The sequence below is a fragment of the Pseudorca crassidens genome, chromosome 21 (genome assembly GCF_039906515.1).
Source record: "Pseudorca crassidens isolate mPseCra1 chromosome 21, mPseCra1.hap1, whole genome shotgun sequence".
In the NCBI taxonomy this organism is placed as follows: domain Eukaryota; kingdom Metazoa; phylum Chordata; class Mammalia; order Artiodactyla; family Delphinidae; genus Pseudorca; species Pseudorca crassidens.
The window spans coordinates 26,178,572-26,197,152 of NC_090316.1; the positions used below are offsets into that span (position 1 = coordinate 26,178,572).

The 18,581-nt window shown below is 42.7% G+C and overlaps 1 long non-coding RNA gene across 2 annotated transcripts in view; it reads left to right on the forward strand.

Moving 5' to 3' along the window:
• The window catches only part of LOC137216224 (uncharacterized), a 43,069-nt gene that overhangs the window by 13,764 nt on the left and 10,724 nt on the right, over positions 1–18,581 (forward strand). The window contains exon 4 of one of the 2 annotated variants that reach the window (XR_010939640.1): positions 11,497–11,752. The exons of the other annotated variant lie outside the window; for it this stretch is intronic. This is a non-coding gene — a long non-coding RNA (uncharacterized lncRNA). Of the gene's footprint in view, positions 1–11,496; positions 11,753–18,581 lie in introns of those variants that run through there. 2 annotated transcript variants of the gene reach the window in all.

Genomic DNA, 18,581 nt, shown 5'->3' on the forward strand with positions numbered 1-18,581 from the left:
GCTAGTAATCTATGAATACCAAGAAATATATATCATATGGACTGTTTTGAAATATTGTATATTTCGTATGTAACAACCTTTATTGTATGATACAATCAAACCACATGAAATAACATTTTTTAGTACAAACAAGAGTGATTACTGTAAAGCAATTATACTCCAATAAAGATGCTGTAAAAAAAATGATTAGACTTTTTTTAAACACCAGACAAAAATCTTTAAGTAGTACTAATCCTAAACAATTTTGCTTGCTTTTCAAGTTTATGTGGACTGCTTATGCCTTTCAAACATCCAGTATTCTTTTTTGTTTGTTTATTTGTTTCTTTGTTTGTTTTTGGGTTTTTTTGCTGTACGCGGGCCTCTCACTGCTGTGGCCTCTCCCGTTGCGGAGCACAGGCTCCGGATGCACAGGCCCAGCGGCCACGGCCCATGAGCCCAGCCGCTCCGTGGCACGTGGGATCCTCTCGGACTGGGGCACGAACCCACATCCCCCGCATCGGCAGGCAGACTCTCAACCACTGCACCACCAGGGAAGCCCACATCCAGTATTCTTGAATCGCTATTTTGTGCTAGACACTGAACTGGGGGTTTAAATGCTCAAAGAAATAGGATTCTAGAGACCAAATACAATAAATTATTTAAGATATATAAAGGAGGTGCACATAAAGCCTATTTCAATACATAATGCAACACATCTGTGCCCAATCATTGGCTAAAAGTTTTTGTTTGTTTAACACTGTATGGCATAAATCACAGCAAGATCCGTTTTGACCCACCTCCTAGAGAAATGGAAATAAAAACAAAAATAAACAAATGGGACCTAATGAAACTTAAAAGCTTTTGCACAGCAAAGGAAACCATAAACAAGACGAAAAGACAGCCCTCAGAATGGGAGAAAATATTTGCAAATGAAACAACTGACAAAGGATTAATCTCCAAAATATACAAGCAGCTCATGCAGCTCAATATCAAAAAAACAAACAACCCAATCCAAAAGCGGGCAGAAGACCTAAACAGACATTTCTCCAAAGAAGATATACAGATTTCCAACAGACACATGAAAGGATGCTCAACATCACTAATCATTAGAGAAATGCAAATCAAAACTACGATGAGGTATCACCTCACACTGGTCAGAATGGCCATCATCAAGATAACTACAAACAATAAATGCTGGAGCGTGTGTGGAGAAAAGGGAACCCTCTTGCACTGTTGGTGGGAATGTAAATTGATACAGCCACTATGGAGAACAGTATGGAGTTTCCTTAAAAAACTACAAATAGAACTAACATACGACCCAGCAATCCCACTACTGGGCATATACCCTGAGAAAACCACAATTCAAAAAGAGACATGTACCACAATGTTCATTGCAGCACTATTTACAATAGCCAGGACATGGAATCAACCTAAGTGTCCATTGACAGATGAATGGATAAAGAAGATGTGGCACATATATACAGTGGAATATTACTCAGCCATAAAAAGAAACAAAATTGAGTTATTTGTAGTGAGGTGGATGGACCTAGAGACTGTCATACAGAGTGAAGTAAGTCAGAAAAACAAATAACCATATGCTAACATATATATATGGAATCTAAAATAAAAAGCGTCTGAAGAACCTAGGGGCAGGACAGGAATAAAGACGCAGACGTAGAGAATGGACTTGAGGACACGGGGACGGGGAAGGGTAAGCTGGGACGAAGTGAGAGAGTGGCATGGACATATACACGCTACCAAATGTAAAATAGATAGCTAGTGGGAAGCAGCTGCATAGCACAGGGAGATCAGCTCGGGTGCTTTGTGACCACCTAGAGGGATGGGATAGGGAGGGTGGGAGGGAGGGAGACGCCAAGAGGGAGGAGCTATGGGGATATATGTATATGTATAGCTGATTCACTTTGTTATACAGCAGAAACTAACACAACAATGTAAAGCAATTATACTCCAATAAAGATATTTTTAAAAAAAAGATTAGCTGATTCAAAATTGTAATGCTGGGAGATGGACTAAGTTAAGTTTGCCTGTTAGATGGCTAAAGCTTTCTACTGATGTTTTTTTATTTTTTCCATTATAAAGATTCTTTTAGTGGAAAAAAAAAGAAAGTTCAGTATGATGTAGAGGAAATAAAGTCCAACCGTTCACACAGCCAAATAGCAGATGAAACAGATGGACTCTGAGCTGCCATAAAGCCCAGAAAATTCTCCTGACTCTTTTGGCTCTTATTTTGTAACTGGCATGAAAAGTCCATTTTTCTGCCATTGTGGTTGTAAGTTGCACAGCCTTCTGCTTTTTCACTCTTATATATTGATCCTTCAAAGTTTATATGATGGATAATAGAATAATAATTTATAAAGCATTTACTTAAAAATAAATCTGGGAGATGAAGCTCCACGAAACTAATTTGGGCTCAATGCCCAGAGAAATGTCATATTGAGAATTTCTTGACTTAAATATATTCAGTACAGCCACATATTAGCTAAACCTCCTGATGGATTTCTGTTTAACTCTGTGAAAGCCGAAAAATATCACAGGGCCAGTACTGGTTAACGTTGAACTGTAGAAAGGTTGTGTGTACTACAGTGATTTTGTACGTGAATATACGCGTGTGTTTGCAAACACACAGCTAAAAGTCATGGTCATCTGATCACTGTTGGCTTCTAAACAGTCTGGCTGGTCTTTGGTTTTCGAGTTAAACAGCTACAAAGTTCACTTCTATGTTTTGCTCTGGTTTCTCAATGCAAAAAAAAAAACGAAAAAAGTGTGTTGACAAGTGACAACAAAAAGTGTGTTGAGAAAGGGGACTTTTCTTTTTAGCAGAGAGCACTCTTGGCCTCTTTTGAAAAGTCCAAGGTGCAAGCTGGAAGACTCTCCCTACAAACAGGTGAAGCAACCTTCTACCTATTTGATTAAGTCCTGTCCTTGGCTCCATTCAAGGATTCCTGGGTGTGAATGCCTTTGCTACCCTGGCTTCATGAAGAATCAGTCACTCCCCGGGCTGTAAGTCTCTGAAAGTGTCCAGGAAGAGAAACAGGAGGGGTGACCCTGGTATATATGGAAAGATACACCTAGAGAGTTTGACTGTTGTTTCAGAATCTGCTGTCTCGTCCCTTCTTACTTTCTCTTTCAGTGAACATGGAGATAACGGACATGTGCGTAAATACGGAGGCACATGTGTGTATTCCTTTTTCTCTTCTTTTTCTGACTGTGTTTTGTGTGTGTGTGTGTACATGCGCCCAGCAGCTTCTCCTAGGAGCACTAGATGAAGCTACAGTAGCCCTGGGGAAAAGCCTGAATGTTGGGGGGTCAGGAAGATCTTGGCTGCATTCCTGGCTGCACCACATGTTAGCTGGGTGACCCTAACAACCACTTTACTCTGAGCTCAGGTTTTCTTTTGTTACGTGGAGACTTAAGTACCCACCTCAGGAAACTGCAGGGAGCATTGAGACAACAGGGCAGTACCATTCAGAGCTGGTTCACTTTTTCATTTTCTTCTCCCTCTTCTGGCTTCTGACAGTCTTGTCTCTCCTTGCCATCCCTCTGCATTTAACTCCTTACCCCCAAAAGTAATTTGCATTACCTTGGAAAGAAAGTATGTTTTAAAGGACTTGGTCCTTACTGAATACGTTAAGAATTTTTAGGTTTCTAATTTAGACATCCCATGATTTCAAACTTTTCAGTGTCTCCAACAAGTGTTTAAAAATTGTAGTGGACTTTCTTTTTTCCCAACCTCTGAACCCTCTTCCCAAGCTTGGATGCAGCCCCACTCTGGGAGCCTTGACGGTAGGCAGGGAATTCTGCCTTCCACTAGGGGAACCAGGAAGGAAGTACAGGCAGTACGTTAACTTAGCTTAGCCAGTCAGATGTTCCCAATGGAACGTGGCTGTGGTTCAAAGAAGCAAGGAGGGCTAGTGCAGCAGCAACACCCTTCTGCAGGTAGTGCTGAGATCTGGTATAGTAAAGGGTTTGCTGTGCCAGTGATGGGTCAGGCGTTCAACAGGGGCGGTAGGTCTCGGTCTTCGCAGAAGACTTTCATCCAGGCGATTTCATCCAGGCTCTTTTGCCTTCTCTGTTTCGGCACCTCTTCTGGAGAGGGGTCTAAGAAGGGACTTGCGTCTGAGACATTTCTAGAACCATTTCCCGTCTTTTGAGCCATTGCCTGGGGAATCTCTCTCCTAGATTAAAGTGACAGGTTACCACCTTCTCTTAGGAACCCTCACTGGTGGGTGCTGCTTGAAATTTAATTTTAGTAACCTGATTTTTTTCCTTTTTTTTAATTGAAGTATAGTTGATTTACAATGTTGTGTTAATTTCTGCTTACAGCAAACTAATTCACTTACATATATATATATATATATATATATATATATATACATTCTTTTTTCATATTCTTTTCCATTATGGTTTATCACAGGATATTGAATATAGTTCCCTGTGCTTTACAGTAGGACCCTGTTGTTTATCCATTCTGTATATAATAGCTCACATGTGCTGACCCCAACCTCCCACTCCATCCCTCCCCCAACGCCTTCCCCCTTGGCAACCACCAGTCTGTTCTCTGTGTTCATGTTTCTGTTTCTGTTTCATAGATAGGTTCATATTTTATTTTATTTAATTTATTTATTTATTTATTTTTGCTTTACGCGGGCCTCTCACTGCTGTGGCCTCTCCTGTTGCGGAGCACAGGCTCAGCGGCCATGGCTCACGGGCCCAGCCGCTCCGCGGCACGTGGGATCCTCCCAGACCAGGGCACGAACCCGCGCTCCCTGCATTGGCAGGCGGACCCCCAACCACTGCGCCACCAGGGAAGCCCTAGATAGATTCATATTTTAGATTCCACATATAAGTGATATCATATGGTATTTGGCTTCCTCTTTCTGACTTACTTCACTTAGTATGGTCCATCCATGTTGCTGCAAATGGCATTATTTCATTCTTTTTTATGGCTGAGTAGTATCCCATTGTTTACATGTACCACATCTTCTTCATGCATTCATCTGTTGATGGACATTTAGGTTGTTTCCATGTCTTAGCTATTGTGAATAGTGCTGCTGTGAACATAGGGGTGCATGTATCTTTCTGGATTATAGTTTTGTCTGGGTATATGCCCAGGAGTGGGATTGCTGGATCATATGGTAATTCAATTTTTAGTTTTCTGAGGAACCTGCCTACTGTTCTCCACAGTGACTGCACCAACTTACATTCGCACCAGCAGTGCAGGAGGGTTCCCTTTTCTCCACGCCCTCTCCAGCATCTGTTATTTGTAGACTTTTTAGTGATGGCCATTCTGACCAATGTGAGGTGGTACCTCATTGTAGTTTTGATTTGCATTTCTCTTTTAGTGACCTGATTTTATTTCTTCTCCTCTCACTTCTTTCCTTCCAAGTGTACATGTTTGACTGTGTATGTGTGTGTATCTTAGTGCGTGTTTCTTTCTCTTCGGCCTTCCCACATTAAAGTCTAATCTGGAGTCAAAAAGAGTTGTCCAAGTTTTCTCTGATTAAAAACCAATAAAGCCCAAATCACTAGAAAGTCCAGGATTAGAAGCAGTTTGCACATACCACAATTTTTAAATACCCTTATCTGTAGACATACAAGTGCAATGTTGAATATTTGCTCCCCGCATTTTACAGTACTTTCTTGGATTGCAGCCCCACCAGTAAGAAGCACAATTTAAATAAGTGTGAAGTCATAATAGATGTAATACATTTGAAGTCATAATAGGGTTACTTTCTCTGAGCTTTTCAATCAGAGGCATTTTGATCAGAACCATCTGTTAGTTGTTGTTTCTTTTCCTTTCTCCTCAAACTGCTGCATCTAGCCACCAGAATTCACCTCACTCCAAAGAAAGCCTGCAATCAGTGTCAGCTGATGGGAAAATGCTTCTGTCTTACTTAGTATTCAGAAACATCACCACTTCTGCAGATCTCTGCTGCTGATAGTAAACTAAGAAATCATGACCAAAATCCACTGCATAGAAACTGAGCTGAGGGGCTCTACCAGCTGTGTGACCTTGGGCAAGTTATCTCTTGGTACCTCTGTTTCTTGCTCCAGAGAAAGAGGTGATGATTATACTAGCACCTACCTCATAGGGTGGTTATGAGTCTAAAATGAGTTAACACACGTGAGATGCTCCCGATGTGGCCCAGCGTGTACTTTGTGCTCAGTAAGGGTTAACTCTGCCCATTACAATCCATATCCCTTAGTTGGCCAGTGAGCGATGTTCAGTTCTCCCAGCCTGTTATGGGCTGGATTGTGTCCCGCTCCAGTTCATATGCTGAAGTCCTAGCCTCCAGTGTCTCGGAATGTGACTGTATTTGAAAGTAGATCCTTTAAAGAGATAATTAAGGTGAAGTGTGGTCATGGGGGTGAGCCCTAACCCAATGTGTCTTTATAAGAGGAGATTAGGACACAGACACACACAGAGGAAGGACCATGTGCAGACAGGTGGCTTTCTACAAGCCGAGGAGAGAGGGCTTCAGGAGAAAACAACGCTGTCCACGCCTTCATCTTGGACTTGCAGACTTCAGAAAATAACTTTCTGTCGTTTAAGCCACTTGGTCTGTGGTAAATACTAATGTTTTGGTGCTTTGTTATGGCAGCCTTAGCAAACTAGTCCACAGCCCAGTCTCAAGCTTTGTCCTTGAAACTGGCTGCGGTCTTGGGTTTCCTGTCCTTGAACCCTGCTGCTTCTCCCCTTTCTCTGGCTACTCAGTGCTCCCCACTGGCTGCTCTGCCATCTCTGCACCCCAGAATAGAAATGTTGCCCAGGTTCCTTCTCAGCACCCTTCTCTTTCTTTCTACGTTTTCTCACAAGGTGATTATCCGTTTTCCCGGCTCCGCCTCTGGCCGTCACACAGAAGAATTCCAAATCTATAGCTCTAGTTTCACCCTTCCTGAGATCTACACAGACTCCTCAGATGCCTGTTAGACATCTTCACGGCTGTGTCTTACTAATAAATCCTCCAGCCAAGCCCACTGTCTTTTCATACTTTTTCCTCCTCTTTTGCCCTGCCCCCTCCCTTAATGACTTCACTATCTTCTTAGAGACCCAAACTATGAAACCACCCAACCATCGCTTATTTCCTTCCCTCACGGCTCCCTTGTCCCCAAGCCCCATAAACTCAATTCCCACAAAGTTTTCCATACTTCTCACCTGTCCCAGTCACCTCACAAGTCCAGGGCTCATCAGCAGTTGCCCAATATTTTGCAATTACTCCTTATTTCCCCTGACTTCAGCTTTGCATCTACATCCTTCAAGGAGTTATTTTCCTAAAACACAAATGCTAGTATTTTCTTCCCAAAATATCTTAGTGGCCCTTTGTTGCCTAATTTAACAAATAAAGCCCAAATTACTTCCATTGGCATTCATGATTTTCTGTGATCTATTAAATAGCCTTCCTTTTCAACTTTAAAGGATATTTTAAAAAAATCCACAAAATCAGCAAATATACTTTACACTGCTGCCGTATCAGACTACTTCAGAATCAGTGTATGTTGTCGAACCTACAGAAAGCAAGCATTTATATTCTGCAAATATATTGCCCTTGTCTTCTGTATATTACAAGACTTCCCTTCAAAGTAGGTCCTACGTGGTAAATGGAACAAAGGAGAATTCTGATGTTTTTTATAAATGCTATTTTTAATATCATGGACTCCCATCACACCTTTTGTTATTGTTGTCGTTTTCCACTTTGAAATATAATTGACACACATCATTGTATATGTTTAAGGTGTACAGCTTAATGATTTGACTTACATACGTTGAGAAGCAATCATCGCGGAAAGTTTAGGTATCTTGCATCATCTCATGTAGATACAAAAAAAAAGTAAAAGAAAAAGAATTTCTCCTTGTGATGAGAACTCTTAGGGTTTACTGTCTCAGCTTCCCTACGTATCACACAGCAGTCATCATGTTATACATGACATCTCTAGTACTTACTTACCTTATGAATGGAAATTTGTTCCTTTGACCACCTTCCTCTAATTCCCCCTTCCCCTACCCTCCGCCTCTGGTAACCACAAGTCAGATTTCTTTTCTTATGAGGTTGTTGGGGTTTTTTGTTTTGTCTTTTAGATTCCACATATAAGGGAGCTCATGCAGTATTTGTCTTTCTCTGTCTGACTTATTTCACTTAGCATAATACCCTCAAGGTCTATCCATGTTGCTGCAAATCCTTGTTTTTTATGGCTGAAATACATGTATATGTATATGTGTGTGTGTGTGTGTGTGTATACACACACACACACATACCACAACTTCTTTATCTATTCATCTGTAAATGGCCACTTACAAATAATGCTGCAGTGAACCTGGGGGTTCAGATATCTCTTTGACAGTGTCTTCGTTTACTTCAGATATATTCCTAGAAGTGGAATTGCTGGATCATATGGTAGTTATATTTTTAACGTTTTGAAGAGCCTTCATACTGTTAGTGGCTGCACCAATTTACAATCTTTCCAACGGTGCACAGGGTTCCCATGTCTCCTCATCGTCGCCCACATCGGTTCTCTTGGCTTCTTTTTTTTTTTTTTTTTTTGCAGTACGCAGGCCTCTCACTGTTGTGGCCTCTCCCGTTGCGGAGCACAGGCTCCAGACGTGCAGGCTCAGCGGCCATGGCTCACGGGCCCAGCCGCTCCATGGCATGTGGGATCTTCCCGGACCGGGGCACGAACCTGTGTCCCCTGCATCAGCAGGCGGACTCTCAACCACTGCGCCACCAGGGAAGCCCTCTCTTGGCTTCTTGATGATGGCCGTCCTAACAGGCCTGAGGTGATATCTCATTGTGGTTTTGCCCTCATCACATTTTATCCACGTTAAACTGTAGACCTGAGGATAATAATATGGGTGTATGCATCCTTCATTCATCCTAGGTCTATTTATAAAACTTCAAGGATACCATGGCCCTGCACCCACTACTGCAAATGGTCAAGGCCCAGAAGCACTCCTTGGAAAGTGTCAAGAGTCCAAGACTCAAGTCCATTGCAATCAAATGCATTTCCAGTGAACCTTGCATAAATGTTAGAATTCATATGTGAAATCCTGCCTAGTAAGGAAAAGGAAATGAAACCTCACTTCAATCTTGTTCTTGGGGCAATCCAAGATTCCCAGATTCCCAGTAGCAGGTGTTCAGCAGATAAAGGATCGAGTCTTGGCAGGGAAAGGGAGATCTGTGTGAGGGCTATAATTTTGGAGTTTTCCCCCAGGAGATAAACAGAACTGTGCTGAAGGATGGACCGTCAGCCAGGGAGTACAGAAGGAGAAGAGAGGCGTGAACCTTCAGTGTGTACACGGAGAAAGGAGAATTCATGAAAAGTGATCCCAATCTAGCAATCAGTGCTTAGATAAATGAGAAAAAAAAAAATGAGGGGAAAAAAAGAGAAAAAGAAAAACACATTATCTCTCAGTTATGTTTTCTATCGTCTTAAGGATTTATCCAAATCTTTGTCAACACGTTCTAAGAACATTTTGTTTTTCTTTCTGCTTAGCTTGCTTTAAACTTTTAAACTATCTTGGTATCATTCTGTAGCATGGGCAGAGAGAAGGTTTTTTTAAAAAAGGGGTTCTTTGGGGATCATTAAATATAGTTTTTAATCTGTTTCACTTGATTTTTACTTTAATAATACCCAGAGGAATATTCATATATGAATCAGTCTGAAATAATGGAGCTTGGAATAATTGTATTTTGGAGAAATAGGTCAGTTCACAGCTGCCACTAAAAAGGTAACACCTTGTAGCAATAGTTCTTTCTGAAGGTCGGTCATCAAAACTGTTGCTAAGTCACCTAGTCCATGTGTCCATTAATTTCTAATTAATGGTTAGAAATGTACACATGTCGTTTTTTTGGGGGGGGCGGTGCAAAATTTTGAAGAACAATGACTTTAGGTTAAGTTAGTTAGGGAGTTTGGGGCCAAAATTCCATCAATAATATTACTCCAGTGCACTTCACCTGATTTGAGAAAGGTCATATAGGTTCTTCCCCAATTATGAACACTTGACTGATGAACTTTCATACACGCAATTCAGTACCTGTAGACTGACCCCTCTTCCTGCCCTCCGGGTTTTTCCTGGGACACCGGAGAGGTCATGAGATGCTGCTGCCACCTGGTGGTCAACAGGGGTAACTAACATTTACCCCCAAGCTGTTCTCTCCCGGGCATCCTCCATCCAGTTCAGTCCAGGTCTGCTGTGTTCAGTAAACATTTATTGAGCTTACATGAAGGCCAGGGATTGTGATCATTCCTCAGAGGACATACCTGTCCCTGTCTACTTTTCCTTTTTTACCATTTACAATTTAGTTTATTTAATCTCATGCAATTGCTTTCTTGGGAACGGACTCATTCTCTTTTACCCTCTCTGTCCCCCATACTCTCCCAGTTCTTTCTCCGTTCCTTTAGAAATGGTTAGCTCTATTCTTCTTTCTCAGCTTCCATTTGGGCACCACCAGTGACACTAACCATGACTTAAAGCGAAAATGTTATGCTGTTAGACATTGTTCCAAGGAAAAAGGAAATCATACAATTTATAAGTTTTCCACAGACTTCTAAAGGCTTCCAAAGGGCCCAGAGTTTCACAAAAGATGCTTTTTGTCTTCCCGTCTAATTGCATCTACACTATTTTTACTCATTTTTCCTGAGGCACCAACATTGAAGAAAAATATTTCTAATTCTTTTCATCGATTTTCTATTTTCTAGCCATAGTAAATTTTCCTTTTTCTATTTTCCAGCTCATTGTGGGTTATATCAGCTTGCTTGAGATTGTTTGTAAGCATAATCATCATTGATAAAACTGCCTTTAGGGAAAATTCTTTTGAACTCAAACAAGTAGATAAAAGCTTTTGAAATGTAGTCCGCTTCAACAAGAGACTTTTCGGCAATTAAAAAACATAAATTAGGGGCTATTTTGTTTATAATATTAAAAAGATTTGTAACTTCATAGATTAACTTATCACGGAATCTCTAAATAACATGATCTCCTGAATGCATTTAAATTGTGATTCAATTGTAAAACATTTAGAAATAGAAGTTGCTATAAATCCAGTGGGGGTAAACAAACACAGAGCCAGTAAGAATCAGAGAATTTGGGAAGAATCACATAATTTCAGGATTCTGTTAGTTCCACTAAGTGTGCACATATCTGAAATAGTCTTATTTGTAATCAAAGCATTTGGGAAGACTAATTATAATAAGAACTATGTAACCTTCAAATAAATTCCTAGAATTCTTGGTGGGATTGCTAAATCAAAGGGCATGTACATTTGTAATTTTGATAGATATTGCCAAGTTTCCGTCCATAGAGATTATACCAATTACCTTTGTATCAATTTTTAAATCCCCAAAGACGTCATTATTATTGGTTTATACAGTCAGTGCTTATTAAATTTATCCAAGCATTTATGATTTCCTTTGCTACTCATTCCTTCCTCATCTCTGGCCCTCCATATGGGATTATTTTCCTTTTTAAAAGTATATCCCTGGACTTCCTTGTTGGCGCAGTTGTTAAGAAACCGCCAGCCAATGCATGGAACACGGGTTCGAGCCCTGTTAAGGCAAGATCCCACATGCCGCGGAGTCATGAAGACCGTGCGCCACAACTACTGAGCCCGCATGCCACAACTACTAAAGCCCGCGTGCCTAGAGCCCGTGCTCCGCAATAAGAGAAGCCACCGCAATGAGAAGCCCGCGCACCGCAAGGAAGAGTAACCCCCGCTTGCCGCAACTAGAGAAAGCCCGCGCGCGGCAACGAAGACCCAACGCAGACAAAAATAAATAAATAAAATAAATTTTAAAGTATATCCCTTAGAATTTACTTTAGTGAGTTTCTGCTGTGGTGAACTCTCTGTTTTGTTTGAATGAAAATGTCTTTATTTGCCCTCCTCCCTGAAATAATTCTAGGCTGACAATTATGGTCTCTTAGCACGTTGAAAAATCTCATCCTTTAAGCTTCCTTTGTTGCTGTTAAGGACTTAGGTCTCAGTCTGACTGTAACTCTTTCCAAGGTAATTCATGTTTCCCCCTCTGGCTGGTTTTAAGGTCTTTCTCTTTGGATTTTAAAATAATTGGTATTGTTTTAGGGTTTTTCAGAAACTTCTTTTGCTTTGTTTTAGTTTCCTTTGATGTGTCTAGATGTGGATTTTCTTTTTTCCTGCTCAAGATTTGATGAACTTCTTAAATCTGTGGATTTGTCTCTTTTATTAGTCATTAGTTATTATCCTTTTAAATATGGTCTTTTACTTGTTCATTTCATCCTCTCTAGACTCTCAATAAATGTATATCAGACCCTCCTCTTCTATCTTCTATGCCTTTAATCCTCTCTTCTGTATTTTTTGTCTTCTGTGCTGCGCGCTAGATAATTTCTTCTGACCAACATCAACATCCGGTTCAGGAATGTTCTCTTTCGCTCTGTCTCGCCTGCTGTGAAACTCTTTTTGACTAATTAATTTCAGTTACAGAGTTTTTCAATTTTAGAGGTTCTGTTTGTTTCTTTGTTAATGCAATGTTTATAGTTTCTGGTTTCCTGGAGATATTTTCAAGCTAGTGTTTTACTCCTTGACGCATAAAAGCAGCTGCTTCACAGCATATGCCTGGGCATCCCAGTGTCTGAGGTGTCTCTGTGGCGGCCATGAACATGCACCTCTCAGATATCTGGCGACTAAGAGCATAAATAGCTGTTGGCACCAGCTGCTGTGCTCTGGTGCCCATGACCACATTCACGCAGAGGACACGTCCAGGCACAGCAAGGACCCGGAGGAAGACCTGTTTATGGGAGACACGAGACTCCTTTGACAGGTGACTTTGGCTCAAGGACTCCCCTCCGGCCTTACTGAACTTTCTTAGCGCTGCGTTGCAGTTTAAGACTCTCCCACCTAACCTTCCACCCTTCCTTGTCTCCTTCACAGGGGCCTGAACTGCAGTGTGTTAGGTCCCTAAGCTCCCGCCATTCCCTTTATGCCTCTTCATTTTCCTTCACGGGCATTTCCCCTCATAAATCCTTGCATGTCTAGCCTTGTCTTGGTGTCTGCTTCCTGGAGCACCTCAACTAGCCCGAGCGGTACCAGGATTAACCCAAGACAGTAGATGAGAAATGTGCATCTGAGATTGCCCCACGCACTGCTAAGTGGGCCAAGAGGACGCCAACCCGGTTGGTCGGTGGGGCGCGAAGCGTCTTGGCACAGGGTGGAGGCTTAATTACTAACGATTTCATCAGCGGTGATGTGAAAAAGTGCCCCAGTGCCAGGGCTACAGCAATGATGCAGGCACTCAAGCGATATGGGGGAGCCATGCCTACAAAAACAGAGTTGACTGGTTACTGTTAAATTGTACTGATGCCCTGCAGAAGGATAATGAGAAACTGAGGGCAGTTAATGGCTAAGTGTGCGCCTCAGTGGTAACTTACAGAGGGGCCCTTCTCTCCTGCAGTGGAAGAGCAGACGCAGTGGAGAGTAGGCTGAAGACAGCTGTTAGAGACGTCTGCAAGCTTAGCCAAGGCAGGCCTGTAACACAAAAATTTGAGCCCCGTTGGGGAAAACCTGAGACTCTGAAACATACGATGGAGTCACCTGAATGGATGCCCTGCGCATGTAAGCTCTGTGACCACCAGCCACCTCCATCCTCCAGGCTTACAGAGGTGCCCACCCTTCCCCAGTCAGAGTTAGCACTTCTGCTAGATGGGAAGACACTGCAGAGACCTTGCCTATGAGGCAACAGTTGTCCCCTCTTGGGGGTCCCCACCTCTTCTCTTGGCAGCCAGAATGATCACTAGGGTTACATCCCAGTGCAACCCAGCTGAAGATGCACTGGGCATGATAAGGGAGGAAAGAGACCATACACCAAAAGAATGACAGGAAGCGTCCAGCATCTGCTGGCAGGAGCCGGCGGGGGCAGCCCTGGAATTAAATTTTAAAGATGCTCAATCAAGACTAGCGGAATGTGACACTGGATAAGCAATTCCTTGGGAGATGGGATTTAATATCCTGGCAAGGGCCCCAGGGGATGGGGAGAAGTCCTTGCTGGGGTGGCTCCTGGAAGCCTGGCGAAAGGGATGACCAGTACGCAGCTAAGTGGAAAGGCCTGAGGTACCCAGGCAAACGGTAGTCAGGAGACGCTGGGATGGACGGATGGTCTCACTTCAATGAGACGGGATGACCAAGAAGTCTCTGTGAGACACACATACTCTAGAGGGTGGGAAGTGAACCCTGTGAAGACTCAGAGCCCTGCCATTGGACAGAAGACTTTAGAGCTCAGAGATCCGGCACATCCTGGGACATCTTCTCTAAAATAACATCCTTACTAGAGGGAAGGAAGCACTGCCCCCGGTGGGATACCCTTGGGTTCTGGAAGCAGTGCATTCCACAGCTGAGAATACTGTTGCCTCCACCTACTGGATGGCGTGAAGGCTGCCAGCTTTGAGTGGAGCAGAAAGGGCTCTGGCCCATGTTCAGGCTCTGGTGGTGCCAGCAGCCTTACTTGGGCCGTATGATGCAGCAGACCCTGTGGGGCTGGAGGTGTCAGTGGTGAGGAAAGATGCAGCGTGCAGCCTGCTGCAAGCCCCAGTGGGAGAATCACAGTGCAGGCCCCTGGGATTCCAGAGCAGAGCCGTGCCATTCCTAGCAGAGAATTATATGCTCCTTGAGAAAGTCCCTAGCACGTTCCTGGGTCCTGGTAGAGATGTCTACCATCTTTAGGAATTGTCTAACCTTTGGGTGGGGGGCAGTCTCGCTGAGGTCAGCCGGGCCCCAGAGGTCAAAATCATCAGAACACAGCAAATAAAAGATGTGGTTGATAGAAGGTTCAGGAACAATTGGCTTCCACCTCCTTCCAGGAGCCGGCGGTGTCACAGCTCCGGCCCCAGCTTCGGCCCCGAGCCTGGCTTAGCCCTTGGCCTGGCTTAGCATCCTTCCACCTCATCACCCTCATCTGGATCTGGAGCCCAGCTGGCCTATTGCTTTGCAGTTCTGTTCTGTTTTGGGTCCATAGTGATGTTTTCTTGTTTTTGAGCTCAGTTTGCATTTCTGACTCCTGTTTTTATATTTTCTCTCTCATTACTATACGTTTCGAGAAAAAGAGTGCGTCAGAGCACGAACACGCTGCACCGTCTTAACCGGATGTCCAGTTCATCCTCTGTCTCTCTGTTTGTTAAGGTGGGAGCTACCAGAGCAGGAATATACGCTTATGGGAGAGGCTGAATGGAGAAGGAGAAGTGGAAGGAGAAGGGATCATCGGTGCACGGGGCTTCCTGAGGGAACGGGAAGTGATGGGTGGAGAGCACGGCGGGCGGGGGGAACCTTTGCTACAGGGAGAGATGCTCTCTGCTGTGGAAGGAGGAGGGGAGGGCAGCAGATCAGGGAGCTTCTACTTTAGGGGACAGGAAGTTGGGGTGGTGCCTGTCTTTATGAAGCAGGACATGAGGCCATCAGCTGAGAAGAGGAGACGATGGGGTGAAAAGGAAGGGATATTGGCAGACAGAGAGGATTTCTAAAACAGGAGCTGGCGGCTCTTCCAATTTCTTTTTTTTTTTTTTTTTTTTTGTCTGCGTTGGGTCTTTGCTGCTGGGCGCGGGCTTTCTCTAGTTGCGGCGAGTGGGGCCTACTCTTCGTTGCGGTGTGCGGGCTTCTCATCGCAGTGGCTTCTCTTGTTTCGGAGCACAGGCTCTAGGTGCGCGGGCTTCAGTAGTTGTGGCACGTGGGCCTAGTAGTTGTGGCTCGCAGGCTCTAGAGCGCAGACTCAGTAGTTGTGGCTCACGGGATTAGTTGCTCTGTGGCACGTGGGATCTTCCCGGACCAGGGCTCGAACCCGTGTCCCCTGCGTTGGCAGGAGGATTCCCAACCACTGCGCCACCAGGAAAGTCCTCTTCCAGTTTCTAAAAACTACTTACATGTTGCAGCTGATTGACAAAGCGTAAATGTATTACATTTTGAGTATTTTGCAAACAAAAAGGATTTTGAATGGCCCTGTTGTTAGGCATGAGAAATATATTTCCAGTGTTATTTTGACTTTTAGTAACTCTTCGAATGACATAACCCTTTTGATTGTGCCTCAAAGAGTGGCCATGGAGGAAAATTTGTATTTGTTTTTGTGAGCTTCGGTGAAAAGAAATCCACAGAATTGCGTATAAAGGTTAGGTAGCCTGAAGACTAAAGGGATTTGCTTATTTCTGGTTTTCTTGATTACTTTTGTTAGATTTTAAAATTTTATTTTGGACCATTTTATAATAACTATGGAGTCAGTTTGCCTTGGAATGAATCCTGGCCTCTATTTATGAGCTACGTGAAATTGGGCGAGCAATTTTTTATCTTTGGGTCTCAGTTTCTTCTCCTGTAACAAGGGTAGAATAATAATATTTACTTCATGGAGCTGTTGTAAGGAACAAATTAGATGATGTATGTAAAGTGCCTCGCTCAATAAAGCTTAGCTGTCCGTGTCATTTTTAATGGTTGATAAATATCCCACTCTATAACTAACATAATTTATATAGCAACTGCCCATTGATAGATATTTACATTGCTTCGAATATTTTTGCTGTAATAAACAAGGTTTGGTAAATATATGAAGATGTGGAGCAATGGGATCTCTTACATACTGTTAGTGGGAGCGTAAATAGGTATCAACCCTTTAGGAAATAGTTTGACACTACTCTGTAAAGTTGAGTATGGCCATACCATGTGACTCACTAATTCCATGCCTAGGCATACATCCTAGAGAAACTGTTACATATCTGTGCCAGGAGATTTGTGTAAGAACGTGCATAGCAGCCCTGTTCTTGGTAGCCCTAATGGAAAGGACCCAAATGTCCAACAACAGTAGACTGGATAAAGGTGGCCTTGGAGGGCTTCCCTGGTGGCGCAGTGGTTGAGAGTCCGCCTGCCGATGCAGGAGACACGGGTTCGTGCCCCGGTCTGGGAAGATCCCACATGCCGCGGAGCGGCTGGGCCCGTGAGCCATGGCCGCTGAGCCTGCGCGTCCGGAGCCTGTGCTCCGCAATGGGAGAGGCCACAACAGTGAGAGGCCCGCGTACCGCAAAAAAAAAAAAAAGGTGGCCTTGGAAACAAATGAACTACCACTATGTGCAACCCAGGAGAAACTCACAGGCATTTGACATTTGACGAAAGAAGCAGGTCATATCCTAAAATTCATATGGAATCCCAAGGGACCCTGAATACTCTTGAAATAATCTTGAAAAAGAAGAAAAAGTTGGAGGTCTCACACATCCTGGTTTCAAAACTTACTAAAAACCATTAGTAATCACAAAAGTTTAGTGCTGGCAGAAAGACAGACATACAGACCAATGGAATAGAATAGACAGCCAAGAAATAAACCCTTATATGTACAGTCAAATGATTGTTGACAACCACTCAATGAGAAAAGGACAGTCTCTTCAACAAATGTGATGGGAAAACTGGGTATAGACAGCAGAGAATGAAGATGGACTCTTACCTTACACCATACCCAAAAATTAGCTCAAAATGAATCAAAGACCTAAAACTATAAAACTAAGATCTAAAACTATAAAACTCTTCGAAGAAAACATAGGGGGAAAGCTTCTTGAACTCTGGACTTGACAAAGATTTCTTGGATATGTTACCAAAAACACAGACAAAAAATTAGATCAAAATTAGAGACTTCTGTGCATCAAAGGACAAAATTAGAGAGAAAAAAAAACAACCTACAAAATGGGAGAAACATTTGCAAATTATATATCTGATAAGGGGTTAATATCCAGACTATATAAAGAACTTCTGCAACACAACAACAAAAAAACAAGCAACCCATTTAAAACATGGAGAAAGGACATGAATAAACATTTATCCAAAAAAGATACACAAATGGCAATAGGCACATGAAAAAAATGCTCAACATTATTAATCATTAGTGCAAATCAACACTAGTGAGATGCTACCTTACATCCATCAGTATGGCCACTATTAAAAAAAAAACAACAACAGAAAATAACAAGTGTTGATGAGAATGTGGAGAGATTGGAACTTTTGTGCACTGTTGGTGGGAATGTAAAGCAGTGCTACTGCTGTGGAAGACAGTGTGGCAGTGCCTCAAGCAATTAAAACTAGAACTACCGTGTGATCCAGCAATTCCTCTTTTGTATATGTACTCAAAAGAATTGAAAGCAAGGACTCGAAGAGATATTTGTACATCCATGTTCATAGCAGCATTATTCACAACAGCCAAAATGTGGAAGAACCCAAGTGTCCATCAATGGATAAATAGGTAATCAAAATGCGGCCTAAATATATACAATGGAAAGTTTTTTAGCTTTAAAAAGTAATGAAATTCTGATACATGCTACAGCATGGAGACCTTGAGGACATTATGCTAAGCGAAATAAGCCAGTCGATAAAGGACAAATACTGTATGACTCCCCTTATTTGAGGTACCTAGATTAGTAAAATTCATAGCGACAGAAGTAGAATGGTGGTTGCTAGGAGCTTGTGGGGAGTGGGGAATGAGGAATTATTGTGTAACAGGTACAGAGTTTCACTTTGTGAGACAAAAAGAGTTTTGTGGATGGATAGTGGTGATGATAGCATAATAATGTGACTGTACTTAATGCCACAAACTGTACACTT